Genomic DNA, 16,043 nt, shown 5'->3' on the forward strand with positions numbered 1-16,043 from the left:
GGCTGCGACTCGGCCGGAGCGGGAGCGGAGCCGGGGGCCAGAGCTGCCCCCCTTCGCCGGCCTTCCTCCCCGGGTCTCGGCCCCGACTGCCCCTCGCCCGGGAGCAGCGCTGCCCGTGACGTCTGCGGCACGCGGTCCGCCGCCGCGGGGGAGGGGCACGCGGGGGGCGCCCGGCCAGCCGCCCGCGGCCAGACGCGCCATTTCCCTTGCGCGCGCGGCGCGACGGAGACGTCTGCGGCCAGAACACCCCGCGGCGCCTAGGCCAGCGCCCGTGGCTTCCTCCCGGACCCCCGGGCCGGACGCCCTGACCTCCTCCTGTCCCACCTCCTCCTCCCCTTCCTCTGTCTCCTCCTGCCCGTGCGCCCCGCCCGTGCCCCTTTCCTGCTCCCGGAACATTCCCGGCTCCTAGGAAACGGAACGGGAGCCTCCCGTGCGCCCTGCCTGCACTGCGCCCGCGTCTGGCCTCGGGGACGCCCGGGCCGGAACCTGGCTGTGCTGGAGGGCGGGTGCGCTCCGGCTCGGAGCCGCGCCGGGGCCCCCTCCCCGAGCTCCGGCCGGCCCTGCACGCCCTCTAGCGGGGGATGCTCGAGGCTGGCCCGGGGCGGGGGGCGAAGGGCGCGGGCGGGGAGGAGGACGAAGAGGGGCCCGCTTCCCTGGACTAGGGTGTCTCCCGCGTGGAAAGGGCGCCGGGACTGCGCTTCTGTAACTTCTCCACGCGGGAATAAGGAGAAACTTTCCTCCTAAGGGGAGGCTTTATTTATTTATTTATTTTAAAGCTCGAACTACAGAAGAAAGGGGAAATTTTCTCATTAAAGTTACATCCCTGCAGTTAGTTCAATTACTTGATATATGCAGAAGATGTTGTAAATTTATAGATTTAAATAGCTTACAAAGATGCCGCAGGCCCCATCAGTTAATTTCCTTAATTTATGGATTTTTAGCGGCTCCTAGAACTGAGAGGGGCCCTGGAAGTAGGTCAGGGATCTGTGCACAGGCTTCAGCGCGGCCCGTGGGCTGCCCACTCTGACTCCCACACTGTAGTGCCTCCGGGCTTCCGGCTTCCAGTTCCGGCCTGACAGCACCCCACTGCTCTCCACGCCCTGGCCAGGCCAGTCCTGGGAGGTCTGCTGGGCACCATGGCTGTCTGCCCAATCTCTCCATGGCTGCTCCAGGCCAAGGAATAGCAAAGCCCCATCTGCAGCACCCCCGCTCCCTGTCTTTGAAGGGACGGACCCAAATAAGAAGTGAAGCAAGTACCCAAATACTTTGACCTCCTGAGTTCTCCCTTAATTGCTGCTGGGCTTACAAATAGAGACGGGCCTGTATGGGTGCCCTGAACTTCTTGGATTGAACCTTTCCCTTCCCAGGCTGTCTAGTGCTTGCAGGAAAGTGGGGGGATGTAGGAGGGAAAATATACCAGCCTCCTGTTTGAGTAGCACAGACCCACTGAAAGGGTGCTGGTCATGGCCCTGTGGCCCTCAGTGCCTCTCCTCTCCCCCTCTCTCCTAGGTGCCTGCTAGAGCTTCTTTGTTTTGTGTTCAGTATGGATGAATATATACATATAAATTAATACTTAAAAGATTGGTATAAACTAAACTGTTTTAGGAAGCCACATGGTGATGTGATTAGTTTTGGTATTCATGATTTAACATTTCTTTTCCCACTAGATGAAGTTTCTAAGATTTGCAAGGTACATGTCAAGGACGGGTGTATAAATGGATTTTTATTTATTCACAACTCCAAGACTAATTGCTTCTCTTTGCCTCAAGGCCACGAGATTGGTTTTAATATGACACTTCAAAAGTATTCATGGAACTACAGAGATACTAAGTGTCATTGTTTAAGAGACAAATCTCACCGTGGTTCTGGTGACCCTGAAAATAGGATGCTCCACTTTATTTTAAATTCCTACTCTCTTTTTTTTAGAGTTTCACTTTATACCAACTCTATTAAAAATGCACACTGTAATCGAAACAAGAACTGACCATTTTGAAGGACTTCTATTCCCTTAATATTCCTGGTAACTTTGTCTTTATATTCCTGAATCCTTTTTATGAAAGAGCTGAACTTTATACATGTCATTAAGAAGAGTAAGTTTGGTTCATAATTTATTCTCAAGTGTTTTAAAAGTTGCGGGCTAAATGTCAACCATCTTTTATATTGACAGACTTGGACATGGACTGTGATAGGCATTTAATGATCTGTGTTATATAATGCAATGGTGAGGCGTTTTTTTTAATTGAAGATGTATAATTAGGACTGAAAACATATTGAAACATCTTGTGAAATACATCTTGTTTCATTTCTGTGGTCTAAGAGACGAAATTGGATGTGTCTAATTGGAATGTAACTTGCTTTCTCAGTACATTTGACTAGCACTGAAGCCATTACAGTTTGTATTTTAAAAAGCAGGTTCAAACCTTGCTTCTAGGCTCCTCTGCACTTGCTCATGTGAGGTTACCTGATGAGTCAGGCCCTACAAACCAGGTGCTGCTGACAGACCTGTCTCTAGATGTTTCAAAGTGGCTTCCAGTGTGATTTTGAATTTCATTGTTGTTGATGTTTGCTCAGCCTTCCCAGGAAGGTGGTGACCAGACAGCCAATGAATAGTCTGAGGCCCTCTGGGGGAAGGGGCTGGGTGGCGGTGGGGGCGGTGTTAAGGCAGGGCTGTCTCCTCCCTATCCCCAAGCCCCCTGGGGTGAAAGCCCTCCTAGGACTGTGTCCACCTCGAGGTTTAGAGATGGTCCTGACCAGCTAGGATGGAACCAGCCTGACCCAGAAATGACAGTCTGACATCCACGTGGCTTCTGTCTGAACCCCAGGAATCTCCCTCATCGTCCCTCCTGGTTAGGACCCCAGAAAACCTGGAGACTAAACGTAGTGATGAAATGTGGGGCTGTTTGTGCTGCCACCCCCACCAAACACAGAACCTCTAGTCTGTCAGCCAGTGTACTCCCTGGGAAGTAGAGTCCCCAGCCTGCCTGAGGGATGGGTGGGGGGCAGATTACCCCTGCCTGTTCTTGAAGAGAATAAAGCAAGACCAGCTAGCTCTCTCTGAGCTCCCCCCAGTCCCTGGCACTATGCTCACTAGGCACTTGGGGTTTTTGGTGGGAGAGAAAGCAGGGGAGGTCTCTAGGTGCCACAGACCAGCCCCTCTTTCCTGTCTTCTGCCTGCAGCCCAGATTTGCTGCCCAGAACAAACCCAACCAGACCTTCCAGGAACCAGCTTCCAGGTCCCAGACTGAGACCTCCTGACCAGGCGTCCTAATATGGTGGTGGCCTGGGGATGGTGAATGGGGGACCAGGAACATCCCCCATCCCCAGTGGTTGCTCAACATCCTGTATTTGGGCCTTTTTCCCAAGAGAAGTTTCAGCATTTTTTTCAGATTCTCCAAGGGTCTGTGTGAATTTGAGGGCTTCGGGTACATGTAACAAAACCTACCTCAGAATGGTTTCGTGGTGAGGGAAGTTGATCCTTTCACATAATGGCATGTGGGAGGCAGACTGGGCCTGGAGTCCATTCAGTGGCTCAGCACAGTACTCAAGGAGCCAGGCTCTCTCCCCACCAGCTCCTCTCTGGTCTCATGATTAATGTAACTCCAAGCTTCACATCTACCTGGGTACGAAGGAGAGCCAGGGAATGATACACAGCCTTCTTTCGCACATCCCACTGGCCAAAGAGCAAGCCAATCCGTAGGGGGGAGGCTTAGCTTGGGCCAACCAGGTTTAGCCCCTAGCCTGTGTGGGGCTGGAGGTGCTGCCCTGAGCCCCGGGGAAGAAGGGGGAACCTTGACCCAACCAGCTCTGCCTGGGGGAAGGAGGAGAGAATGAACTGTGTTGGGGGCTGGGGCCCTAAAGGTGAAGAGCTGGTGACCAGAACCCCGAGCCAGAAGGTAAACAGTGAAGAGAGGCTTCAGCCCCCGCGAGGGCACCTGCAGGGAAGCTTGAGACAGCAACGCCACTCTGGGTCCTTCTAGGGTCACAGGAGGCAGCAGACCCAAACACGGAGATGGCCTGGCAGAGCATGGCGACTTTCAGGCGACCAAGCTGGGCTGCTGGCCCCGAGCCCTCTGCCCTCCTCACCTTTGGGCTCCTCTCACGGCTCGTTCTTCCCCTCGGGCTGCATTAGTGACATCTCATGGTCCTCCCAGCAGCCCCGCAGGGCGTGGAGATGAGGCTGTATCTGGTCAACAGCACGTGGGGGTCAGCAGGGCAGTGGATTGCTGTGCAGCCTGGCGCCCAACATTGAGCAGAAGTGCGAAAGCAGTCCCGGGACTGTTCTCACTTGCAACACGCAGACAAGATTTCCAGGCAGATGAGGCTCTTGCAGCCACTGGGATGCTCCGGGTCTCCCAATGTTAGCCTGGTCTGCATCCCTGGGAGAACAGTCCTGGGCCTAAATGGCTCTGTTTGGCTGCCACTTGGGCTCCAAGTGACCACCAAGGTGGCTCTGGAGTCACAGGACCAGAGGCCCTCCAGACACATGGGCATAAGACCAAGGCAAAGAGTTGAGAGTACCACACCTCATAACACTAACCCTTTACCTTCTCATAGGCAATGCTTTCTTCTTGGGCTTATCTTGTAGGAAGAAAGCCTGTGCACAGCATGAACTTGGAAATCTGAGTCCAGCTCATTGACCTTGGGCTTAATTTGTCCGAGGCTCAGTATTCTCTGGTACAGCAGGAGAACAATAATGGCACAGAGCTGACAGGTCGCTGGGAGAACCCCATGGGACAGCGTATGCAAAGAATTTGGCCCAGCCCAGTGTGAGACCCGGGATCAGCACCCTGCTACGCTGAAGTAATGATGGTTAGCTTCCTCCGCCAGCTGCTCTTCACCCCTGCCCCCTATCCCAGGTGTGGCTGACCCAGCACCCACCCACAGGAGGCACACAGGAGCAGGGAAAGGTGAGCAAAAGGTGGTCCCATGAGTGGCCCCTTGACTCCAAGATTTGGGGGTTAAAACCTGGTGATTGTATTATTAAGATAAATATCTATACATTAAAGGGGGAGAATGTAAAAGTTGCCTAACATTTGAAGATAAAACAAGACTTCAGAGAAATTCCATACTTGCTTTGGGCCATGTCCATGGGGTGGGGCTAGGAAGTGTCCTCAGGCGCCTCTGTCCTCAGAGCCCTGGGGGCTGGTGGGGGGAATGAAATCACAGGTTGGGGCCCAGGGGACAAAGAGGAGCCTGGGGGGCATGGAGAGAGTCTGTTGATGAGTTCTTTTCATTTTTCAAACTGTGGAACTTTATTGTCTTCTAAAAAGCATTTTAAAATCTTAAGAGTACATGATTGTTGTGAAAACCGAACCAAACCAAATCAAACCACACAAACCCTGTTTTCCCTTCCCAGAGAGAAGTGTGTCAGTGGTTGTTTGTCCAGCCAGTCTTCTTCACATACACACGGTAGCATGAACACCCAACTGCACAGACTCACACAGATACGCACACACATATACACACACTCAAAGACACACTCAAACACAGCCACAGACACATACAGCCACAGATACACATACAGTTGCACAGACGCATGCCCCTGGATACGCAAGTGCACAGACATGCCCACAAGTGGCAGTGGCAAATGGCCAAGCAGCCCCCACACACATATTGATGCACAGAGATACAGTGTTCCACAGAACCCCAGACACAAAGATCCATGTGCACATATGCCTGAGCACAGAGATGCACACATGCACACAGCAAAATTTTAAACTATGGCATCAAACTACTGATCAACAGCCTTTCACTCTAGCATGTATTTCAAAATATAGAAAATAAACCAACAGGCACACAAATACCAGCCACCCCGATATAACACATATTAACATTTTGAGTATTGGCTCCAGAACCCTCTTTAAAAATAAAATGAAATGATACAGATCAGTTTAAAGCCCTCCCTTCTTCCCCTCTGTAATTGCTACCCCCCAATTTGCAACATTCCTGAGCACATTTTTATACTTTTGGCAACATATGAATGTATTTATAAGCAATGATAACATTTGTGTATATGTTAAATTTTTGCGTGAATGGTTTCCAACATATGTATCCTCTTGCCTTTTGTTGTTGCCACTTGCTTTCCTCATGTTTCTGGGCATGGTAGGTGACCCCCATTGGATCTACATGGGACCTCCTGCCCTGACCCCCCTTCCTTGGCCAGCCCTTCTGTGTGTTATATAGTCCAAGGGCCCCAAAAGACCTTTCCAGGTGGGATTGGGTCTTCGATGAATTTGCTGCAAATAGTGCTTTCTGACCACCATGGTGTCAGAGGGAAGAAAAGTCTCCACCTCCCATTTCCCCCCATCCCTTACCTCCTACGCCCTCCATCCCAGGAGGCTGCTTTTAGGTGAGGACAATGCCTGGCAGGTGATTGCGGAGATGATGTCCACCCTTTCCCTCCCCCCTCTCCCTGCTCCTTCCCTGCGCCCACCTCCTCCTCAGTCTCCTCCCTTTCCCCAGCTTCCCCCCTCCTTTCCTCTGCTCCCCTCCCTTCTCCTCCCTCCCTTTCTCCCACCTCCTCTCCCCCCTTCCATCCCCCTCCACCTCTAGGGGATGCAAGCCTCTGGCTGAAAAGCTGGAAGGTCACCCAAGGAAGTGCAAAAAGAAAAAGCATCTTAATATTTCAAAGTATTATCTCCCTATGACTTTTTTACATTCTATTTTTACATTTAGGTTTCGTATCCTTTTAGAATTAACTTTTGCTTATGGTTTGAGGTCAGGATCTAAAAAAAGATTTGTTTTTTAATGATGGCTAGCCAGTCTTCCAGGTGAATCAACTAGTAAAAATTTCATATTAGGCTTTTGATTGGAATTGGAAAGAATCGAGGTCTTCTTATTTATTGTTTTATTCCAAAAGGAATATGGGATTACATGTAAATTGTAAAAAGGTAAAATACCTATTCTTTTAGGAATTAGAATTAATTACAAATTAGCCCCACTCCTACCTCCCACACCCTGGTAATCTCATTTTCCTCCTAGGGAGGGAGCCTCCGTTTGGGATGTGATAGCTAAGTTATTGATTCCGATTTCTCTCTGCCCTGTAGTAGCCTTAGATATCTATACCCTTGCCAGGGCTTCAGACTTGGCAGGATGTACTTCTCTACTCCCTGACACTGGGCCTCACCAAAAGGTCAGAGATGTGGCATAAGCAGAGACTCAAAATATGCTGCCGTGGTTGATTGAGTGCATCTCTCAAGCCCCTGCTGTTGTAGTAGGAAGATAGTGCCCAGGTGCTGCTGACCCTCCAGGCTGGCCTCCAGAATGAGACCCTTGAGCTGGGACTGCAGGAGCCATCACAGGTGCTTAGTGTTGCATGCCACTGAAATTTTGTGTTTCTTTGTCACACAGCAGAAGCTGACTGATACAAATTGTATCCCTGTGTGTGTGTGTGTGTGTGTGTGTGTGTGTGTGTGTGTGTGCAATCCCAATCTAATTAGCATGAGAATATATATATGAATATGTGTGTGTGTGCTGGGCATACACACACACACACACACACACACATTCCTACACAAATTAGATGGGGATGATGTGATACATTTATTTTATGACTTATAATTATATGTTATATGTAATATAAATATTATATACAATTATATGGGTCTATTTGTTTATGTATTATGTATTGCACCACCCTGAACATTTGTGAGGCCCAGAACAAGAGGGTAAATGGAAATGCACAAATCATATGCTCAAGTACTTAAAAGGTGTAAATCAAGCTAATGACTATTAAATAAAATACATTATATCCTTCCCTGCCTCTCTCTACCCAGCCCAGCTGACGAAATGGAAAGAGTGGTCCACACCTCTGTCTCCTACCACCTCACAGTCCCTCCCTGCCAACCAATTCCAGCAGCCCTCTGCTCTGTAGTTCCTCAAGGTCCCCAACACCTCTTTCTCTGGTCACCAAGGACTCACATCCCTCATCCCAAGGGTGTGTCTTACTCCCCATGTTACTTGGCCCTTTAGCAGCATTTGGCTCAGCAGCCCCCCTCCTCCTCCCTCTGCATGTTGGCCTCATCCTTCGTGGGCTCTGTGGCAGTGTTGTCCTTCCCTTACTCCTTTGAAGTTTGGGGTGCCATGTACCTTGCTTTGCCAACAAAATGTGGGACAAAAGCTTGTGGACCAGTGTGCCGTTCCCACACCCTTTCCCTGCCTGGGCAGTTGTGGAATCTGGTCTTGAAGGAGCCTCTCTCAACCCAGTTCCTGAGTGACCGTGAGGAGCAGGTCCCTGCTGACCCACATTGAGCCTGTATAGTGAGAGAGAAATAAACTTTGTTTAGATTTTTGGAATTTGGGGTTATCAGTTTCTGTAGCATAACCTCTCCTGTACTGGCTGCTGCACTTGACATCTAAGCAGAACTCACACCTGTTTCTTTCCCCTCTTACTTAACCCACTGCTTTCCAGTTTTGTTGCTGACTTGTCCCCCTCTGTCTGGCCATTCCCAGGTCTCTGTCTCTTCTCTTCTCCCTTCCTCCATTCATAACCTGGCTCTGAAGGAATGGACTCACAGACCCACACCTCCTCCTGCCTGCAGATCCCACTGACCACTTAATGCCTCTCCCGGGATGTCTCAGAGTTTCCTCAGACCCAGCATGTGATCTTGCCCCCTCTGAACCTCTTCCTAGTGTCCCCATCTCAGCCTACCACTCAGTTGTGCAAGCTGGAACGTGGGAGCCATCCAGAAACCTCCCCTTTCCTTGCCTTCCTCACTTCCCATCCCCAGTCCAACACCAGCATCTGTCCAGTGACCCCTGAGACCTGCCCACATCTCTCCATGGCCACCACCACACTGCCCAGCTGCCATCATCTCTCATCTGGATGTCTGCAGCACTTATCTCCTGGTCCCACTGCTGTCAATCTGCCCTTACAATCTATTTTCTCCATGGCAGTCAGAGGGATGTTTTCAAAACACCATGCAACTGCTTGCTTAAAACCTTGCCAAGGATTTCCTCACTCTGAAGATAAGGCAATGCCACCCTATGTGGGCTGAGCGGACTGGCCTACCTCATCTCTAGCCCCACTTCCATGCCCCCATCACGCTCTGTTGCACATTGGCTCCCTGGGAAGCAGGGTCCGAGGGGGAGAGTATTACAGGAGATCCATTAGGGCGTGCTTTCCATGTCAACATTTGTGAAAAGGAAGGCAAGAGCAGAGTGGGCAGAGAGAATCTGAGCTCCCATGCAGTCTCAGCGAGGGCCTCAGCTGGCCCTGCAAGGAGGAGAGTTGTCCCCCAGTTGGGCTGAGTGGGCGGGGCCTCAGTGCGCCATACTGATTGCCGGATGTCACTGGACATGGGGTGCCATCTTGCATGGGGCATCACTCTTCACCTGAGGCATTCTTTCATGGGAGCTGGAGGCTGAAGGCTTTCTGTAGGCAGCCCTCCAAGAAGCTGGGAGCATGAGCTCTTCATTACTGAAGGTGGATGTGGGTGGTGGGCCACAGTGTCCAACACAGTCCATCCCCTGCCTGACCGGGCTCCACTCCACAGGCATTCTGGGAGCAGGCCCTCCAGGCTTCTGGGGTGCTCCCCCTGGAGAAGGGAAGAGGAAGGCTAGTGGGATTAACTACGGGTCCCCATGGCTGCGGTTAGCCTTGAGGTGACAACCGACACTCTCCTCCGGCCTTCTGCGTGTGTTTCCCACACCCTCAGCTAACAACTTTCCTGACCTTGGGGGCTTACCTGATAGAGTAACCAGACCCTCATCCTTGAGGGGTCTGACGCCTTGGCCAGCATGACCTTCTCAGGCCAGACTTGCTACCTTGTCCATTTCCTGTCAAAACTGGGTAAGGAAGTAACCAAGAATCACCAAAATGGATTAACTAGGCATCAGATACATTTTCCCATGTGCCCACAGTGTACAAAACAATGCTACTTCTTTCTGACGACTGGGTTCATTCCCCTGACAAGCTGGGGATTCTTCTCGCTTGCTGCTCCCTTGGCAGGAGGACCCTAAAGGGCTCAGGCAGCATGCATAGCTTGCACTTCATGAAACTTGCTGTATTCTCAGCAGAAGCATTCCTCGTTGGAACCCGAACTCTAAACCCTTAGAGCCCAGGGTTGTGGGAATGAGAAGCACAAATGCCCCCAGTGGGTGGCTAGGAGCGACGGTAGGCAGGACGCACTGACTTCCACCCCCTGGTTCCCTGGCCCCCCCAGCTATGACACACTGCATTAATCTCCTATTGCTACTGTGTACCACACACTTGGTGGGTTAGAACATCATCAATCTATTATCTTACAGTTCAGGAGGTCAGAAGTCTGAGGTGGGTCTCACTAGGCTGAAAGTCAAGCTGTTGGCAGGCGCATTCCTCCTGGAGGCTCTAGGGGAAAATCCATTTCTTTTCGTTCTCCAGACCCCAGAAGCTGCTGCATTTTTTTTTTACCTCCTGGCTCCCTTCCAGCTTCACAGCAAGCAATGGCTGCTTGGGTCTCTCTCGCACTGCATCACTCAGACACTCTCCTGCCTCCTTCTTCCACTTACAAGGATGTTGAGCCCACTGAGATAATCCAGGATGATCGCACGATCTCCAGATCCTTAACTCAATCCCATCAGCCAAGTCCCTTCCGTTATGTGAGGGAATGTTGTGAATTCATAGTTCTTGGAGTTAGAACATGAACGTCTTTGGGGAAGGGGTCATTATTCTGCTTACCACGCATGAGTAGACCAAGGTCAGCCTATTGCTGATTTAAACTGTACACTTTGCTCTGAGAAGGCACCACATCTTTGCAAAACATCATGTCTGAGCTGGCACTTTGTGCTTGTAATAGGCCTTCTGTTGCTTTATCAGATTGGCAGATTCAGAGAGCTACAGTAAGTGATATGACCTTTTTGTAAAGTCGCTCCCTTTATCTGACACAGTGTAACGTGGGGTCCTGTGCTGGTACATCAAATACTCTGTAAATCCTTGGACAGTGGTCTGGCTCAGGCCCTGCGGGCAGGAAAAGCAAACCTGTACCCAGAATATGTGTTTATTCCTGACAAAATGAATCACTGCTCCTTCCAGGATGAAAGGGATCCAGTGTGGTCACCTTGCCACCAGGGGACTGGTTTGTGTCCTCGAGGAATGGCACTGCATCTGGGACTCGGTGTTGTGATCTGCTGCAAGAAGATTGGACATTCAGCAGCAGCAGTAGCTACATCAGCTTTGTGACGAGAACGGAGGCTGTTAAACCTGTTCAGAGCCTCCCTCCCTGCCACCACGGCTGTTCCTCTCATGTGCTCTTTGTGTCAGCAGTGAAGAGGCCAAGGACAGAAGCTGGTTGAATTGGTCACTTAGTACCTCTTCCACGATGGGTGCTTTCCAAGGAGGGTTAACACGTAAGACCACAAGCTTCACACTCTGTGCCAGGCCCATCCACGTGACTGCCCCCACAGCCTTGTCCCCTCTTCTCAATTGTCCTTCCAGGCCCCTGACCAGTCTCAGGTGCTTTGCCTGGAACTCTGCCCATTGGGAAGATTTTCACTTTACCACCATCTCTCAGGGCCACCCGAGTGGGGCTGCAGTACAGACACCATTCATTTTTTACTTTCATCCAGAGCCAAGCTCTGGCTTTTCTTTCTTTCATCAGCCAGTCATACCCGCCCCTCAACCATGTGGCCATAAGGGAGGGACCTTGGTACAGCAGGGGTGGCTAACAAGGGAGTCTGGGTTACTTGCTCACCCATCTTGCTTTTGGCCTCCCATCTTGCTCACACCTAGATAAACCTGGATGTATCCTTTCTGTCCTATGATGGACGTTTTTGTGTCCCTGTGACCTTCTGATTTGGTGATTCTGACAGAACTCAACTCATGACGGGCAGTGCTATGGTGTGAATGCTTGTCCCTCTGTACTCTCCCCCACAACCCAGCCGTCCCCTCCACCACCAAATTTGTATGTTGAAGTTCTAACCCCCAAAGAGGATGGTATTGGGAGGTGGGGCCTTTAGGGGATGCTTAAGTCATGAGGGTGGAGCCCTCACGAAAAGGACTAGTGCCTCATAAAAGAAGCTCAGAGAGATCGCAGGCCCCTTCCACCACGTGGGGACAGTGAAAGCATGCTGACTGGGGACCAGAAAGATGGCCTTCACTCAGCTGTGCTGTTATCGTGATGTTGGACTGGATCTCCCAGCTTCCAGAAGAACTGAGAAATAAATATTTTTTATTTATAAACTACCCAGTGTATGGTATGTTTCTTTTAACAGCCTGAATGACTAAGACAGACTGCTGTGGCTGCATTTTCACTTGGTGTCTCATGGCCACAGTCAGGTACTGTCTATACCAGGGCCCATAGCACGCCAGGAACTACTTTTCAGAAGATTTACAATTCCCCACATGGCATGGCCTTGTGACAGAACCTTAAGAGTCTGCACTATAATTGTCTCTTGGACATTAGGTAAAAACTCTACATGGTGACTTTTCCCAACATTGATACCTCCAGTACCCCAGGGTCCTCTGGGCCAAAGAGTCCAAGTCAGTTCCTCTGGCACCACAGCCTGGTACTGCTGCAAAGCCTTTTTCTGCTCTGGACTGACTCAAAGCTGGCAGCTTTTCATGCATCCTGGTATGTGGTTTGGAGTATTCCTGGGTGTGGACTAAGCCTTCAGAACCCGGGAAGCCTACCGCATTGTGCTTCCTTCTTTGTGGTGGGAGGTGCAAGGGGCCATTATCCTCCTTCACTTTGGTTGTCCTGGCATGCCCTGACTACTGCAGTTTCTAAAATTTTTACTGATAGGACAGGTCCCTGAAAATCTACTGGGCTTATTTCCCCATGCTCTGGAGTGCACAGGTCTTACTAAGGCCTACAATACACTAGCCACTTCTTGGTCATTCATTTTGATTAACATGAGGTTATTGAAATGGCAGACCAATATGATATTCTGTAGGATGTCTAGCCAATCCAGATCTTTTGAGCCTGTAGCTGGACAGAGGGCTGGAAAGGTAACATATTTCTAGGGCAAAACACATATTTCTGGGGCAAGACTGGAAATGTGTACTGTTATCCATTCCAAATAAATACAAACTTTCCTTGATCCTCTTTTCTGATAAGGATAGAAAGGAATGCATTTGCCAGATCAATGGCCAAATACCATATACTGAGGTTGTGATAATTTGTGCTAGGAAGAATACCACATTTGACATAGAAATTGTGATTCTGACTAGTTCTTGGCTGAGTTGCAGTGGTCCACTGTCATCCTCCAGGGTCTGTCTTGTTTGTGCAGGTGCCAAACTGGTTGAGTCAGGGGAACTATATTGGAGACCACTCCCTTAGGTCCTTTAGGTTTTAAAGAGTAACTTCAGTATCTGCCGCCTGCTACCCACCACATTCCCAGGATGCAATATCGGTTTTTATTTACTATCTTCGAAGGGGTGGAGGGCAGTTAAAGAGGCTTCTTCTTTGCCTGCCCCACTACAAAACTCTTACCCTGCAGGAATCAGTGTAGGAGTCATGACAACTACTATGTCTATTCTAATTGCACATTTGGAGAGAGGAAAGATGACCAGTGGGTGAATACACAGATGTGGTAGACCCACTGTGAGCCAGACCTGTGCCAGCATTCCATTTTATTACTTGTTCTTATACCCAACCCCCCACTCTAATGGAGGGCCACCACGGTGATGTATCAGATCTCACCGCAGCGATAGCAGGTCAGACCTTCTCCAGCAGCCCTGGACTGTTTGGGTCTCCTCTTTCCCCAGGTAGCCTTTGGAGGGTGACTGCAGTCATGATTACTAGCTAGACTTTCTTCAGTGGGGCTTGATCTCACCTTTAGTCACTGGGCTCCTGGTCTGAAAACTGGCTCAAGTCTAGAACTGGGCAAGGAACCATGACTGCTTTTTATTGGGAGGATTGCCCGTAGGCTCCTGATTATCTATTCTTGATTTCCTTGCTGGTGCAGCTTGAGTAGTACATTTGTTGGCTACCCATCTATTTTGCCCCTGGGAACATTTGGTTCTATTAACCAGCTCCTTGATTCTCGGCAGGCTGGGCCACTTTGGCTGTCACTCTGCCCTGACCACTCAGCACATTGATTGTAACCCACCTTGCTTTGGATGGGAAATATCACTGCTACACCTCTATGGTTTTGAAGTTCTCTTGCCCTCACTGCTATCAGTGATCTACGTGCCATGAGAGCCTCTCCTCCCCCGGCCCTGGCCTGCAGAGGCGAGCTGTCACCTGCCCTTGGTGGCGCTGGCACTCCTCTCACCGGCGTGTTCCCTGTTCCTTTGGTAAGTGGTTATCCACAGGCTCTTCTGAAGAGCATTGTCCTCTACCACTTTTTCCTGGCCTTATGTAGTGCATTCACTTCAGCATGCCCGCTGTTCAGAGCCCTTTAGTACCCTTTTTAACAAAAACACAGGAATTTCTAAGTACAGGCCATTACTTTTTGCTCATAGGACCCATCCTGGCAGCTATTTTGTCCCACCTCCGGTAGCCCTTGCTAGGATATCGAACCCTGTGTCCCAGGGAAGTGCTCTCATACTGGTAAGTGTACCAACCTACTTTAACCTTATGTGCCTCCACCCACCCCCTACCCACACCTGACCCTGAACTAAGCATCTTCAGAATCCAGTCCCACCTGTGCTCTCACGGCTCCTGCCAGAACCTGTGGGCTGTAGGCTCAAAAAGTTCAAGGTGATTTGGGAATTTAAAATTTTCAAGTGCATCAACTCAGAAGTCCCATCTGAAGAGTCAGGGTGCCCTTCTTGCCCTAGCAGACTAGGCCCGGGCACAGCAGACCCGCTTAGGTTGTTTCATCTTCTGTGGAAACTGGCTGCTCTGAGGTCCTCTGCTTTCTCTCTCCTCTCACTACAGGGGACTGAGGACCTTAGGTGCTACCACGGAGGCCTTCCAATGTCCACACTTAGCTCTTAACTGCTCTCAGCCTTTTGTTATCTTTTCTTAAAATGTTAGTCAAATTTAGCAAGAGCCACCTAATTCCACTGCTTTCTGCCTTTCCCTGATATTTCTCAAGTATAAGTTGCCCTCAGCATCGCGTTTCCTCCCACAGGTGAACCATCCCAATTCACTGATGGTGCAAGTTTTAACATTTGCACAGTGGCTACCTGTGCCCCGTGTACCACTGCAGTCAGGCAGGTGAGCTGGGCGAATCTGCTCCCAAACCCCACCCAGCACCTGCTTGCTGGCCTGCCTGTGGCTCACAACTGTGGGGTCAGTGAGAGGGGGTCCCTGGGAAGCAGAAATCAGTAGCATGCACAAGGCTTACTGGGTGGGGAGGGGCCCGGGGTCACCGCCTGTGGAATGGGGCAGGAGAGCAGGATCTGGGAGAAGCTGGGTTCTGATGCTGTGTTCATTTCCTACTGCTGCTGGAACACATGCCCACAAACACCGATGTCTATTTTCTTGCAGTTCTGGAGTTCAATTGTCGAAAATGGATCAGCAGGGCTGTGTTCCTTTTGGAGGCTGGAAAAAACATGTTTCCTGGCTGTTGGCAGTTTTTAGAGGCTTCCTAGGCTCCTTGGTCCATGGCTCCTTCTTCTCTCATTCTGACCTCTGCTTCTGCTGGCGCTCCCTCTCTGACACTGACTCCTCTGCCCCCCTGTTATATGGAGCTTGTGGTTACACTGGGCCACCTGGATAATCCAGGCTAATCTCCCCATCTCATGATCCTTAATCATAGCAGAAAAATCCCTTTTGGCATGTATACTACCATATTCATGAGTTTGGGGGATGAGGGCTTGGACATCTTCTGGGGAGCCTATTGCTCTGTGCATGTGAAACTTTGAAGTGAGCCTTCAGAATTGCTGGCTGAGGACGCTGGGCCTCTCAGTTACCAAGCTGCTTAGTCACTGGGTGCGGTGTGACCTCAGGCGAGCAACTATCTTTAGCCTGGGCAGTCCCTTAACCGGGCTGGCAGGGGAGGACTGTCTGCCAGCAGCCCTTCATTCCTGAAGAGGATCTGGGTGGCACATCATGGCATCTCCCACACCTCTTGCTCCAGCCCCAGCAACCTTCTTCTGCCCCTTGCCTGGCCCCAGGACGTTCACACATGTTCTTCCCTTCCTCTCCCAGTGGTCCTCTTGGCTGCATGGCCAC

Source organism: Manis javanica, chromosome 17 (assembly GCF_040802235.1).
Source record: "Manis javanica isolate MJ-LG chromosome 17, MJ_LKY, whole genome shotgun sequence".
NCBI lineage: Eukaryota > Metazoa > Chordata > Mammalia > Pholidota > Manidae > Manis > Manis javanica.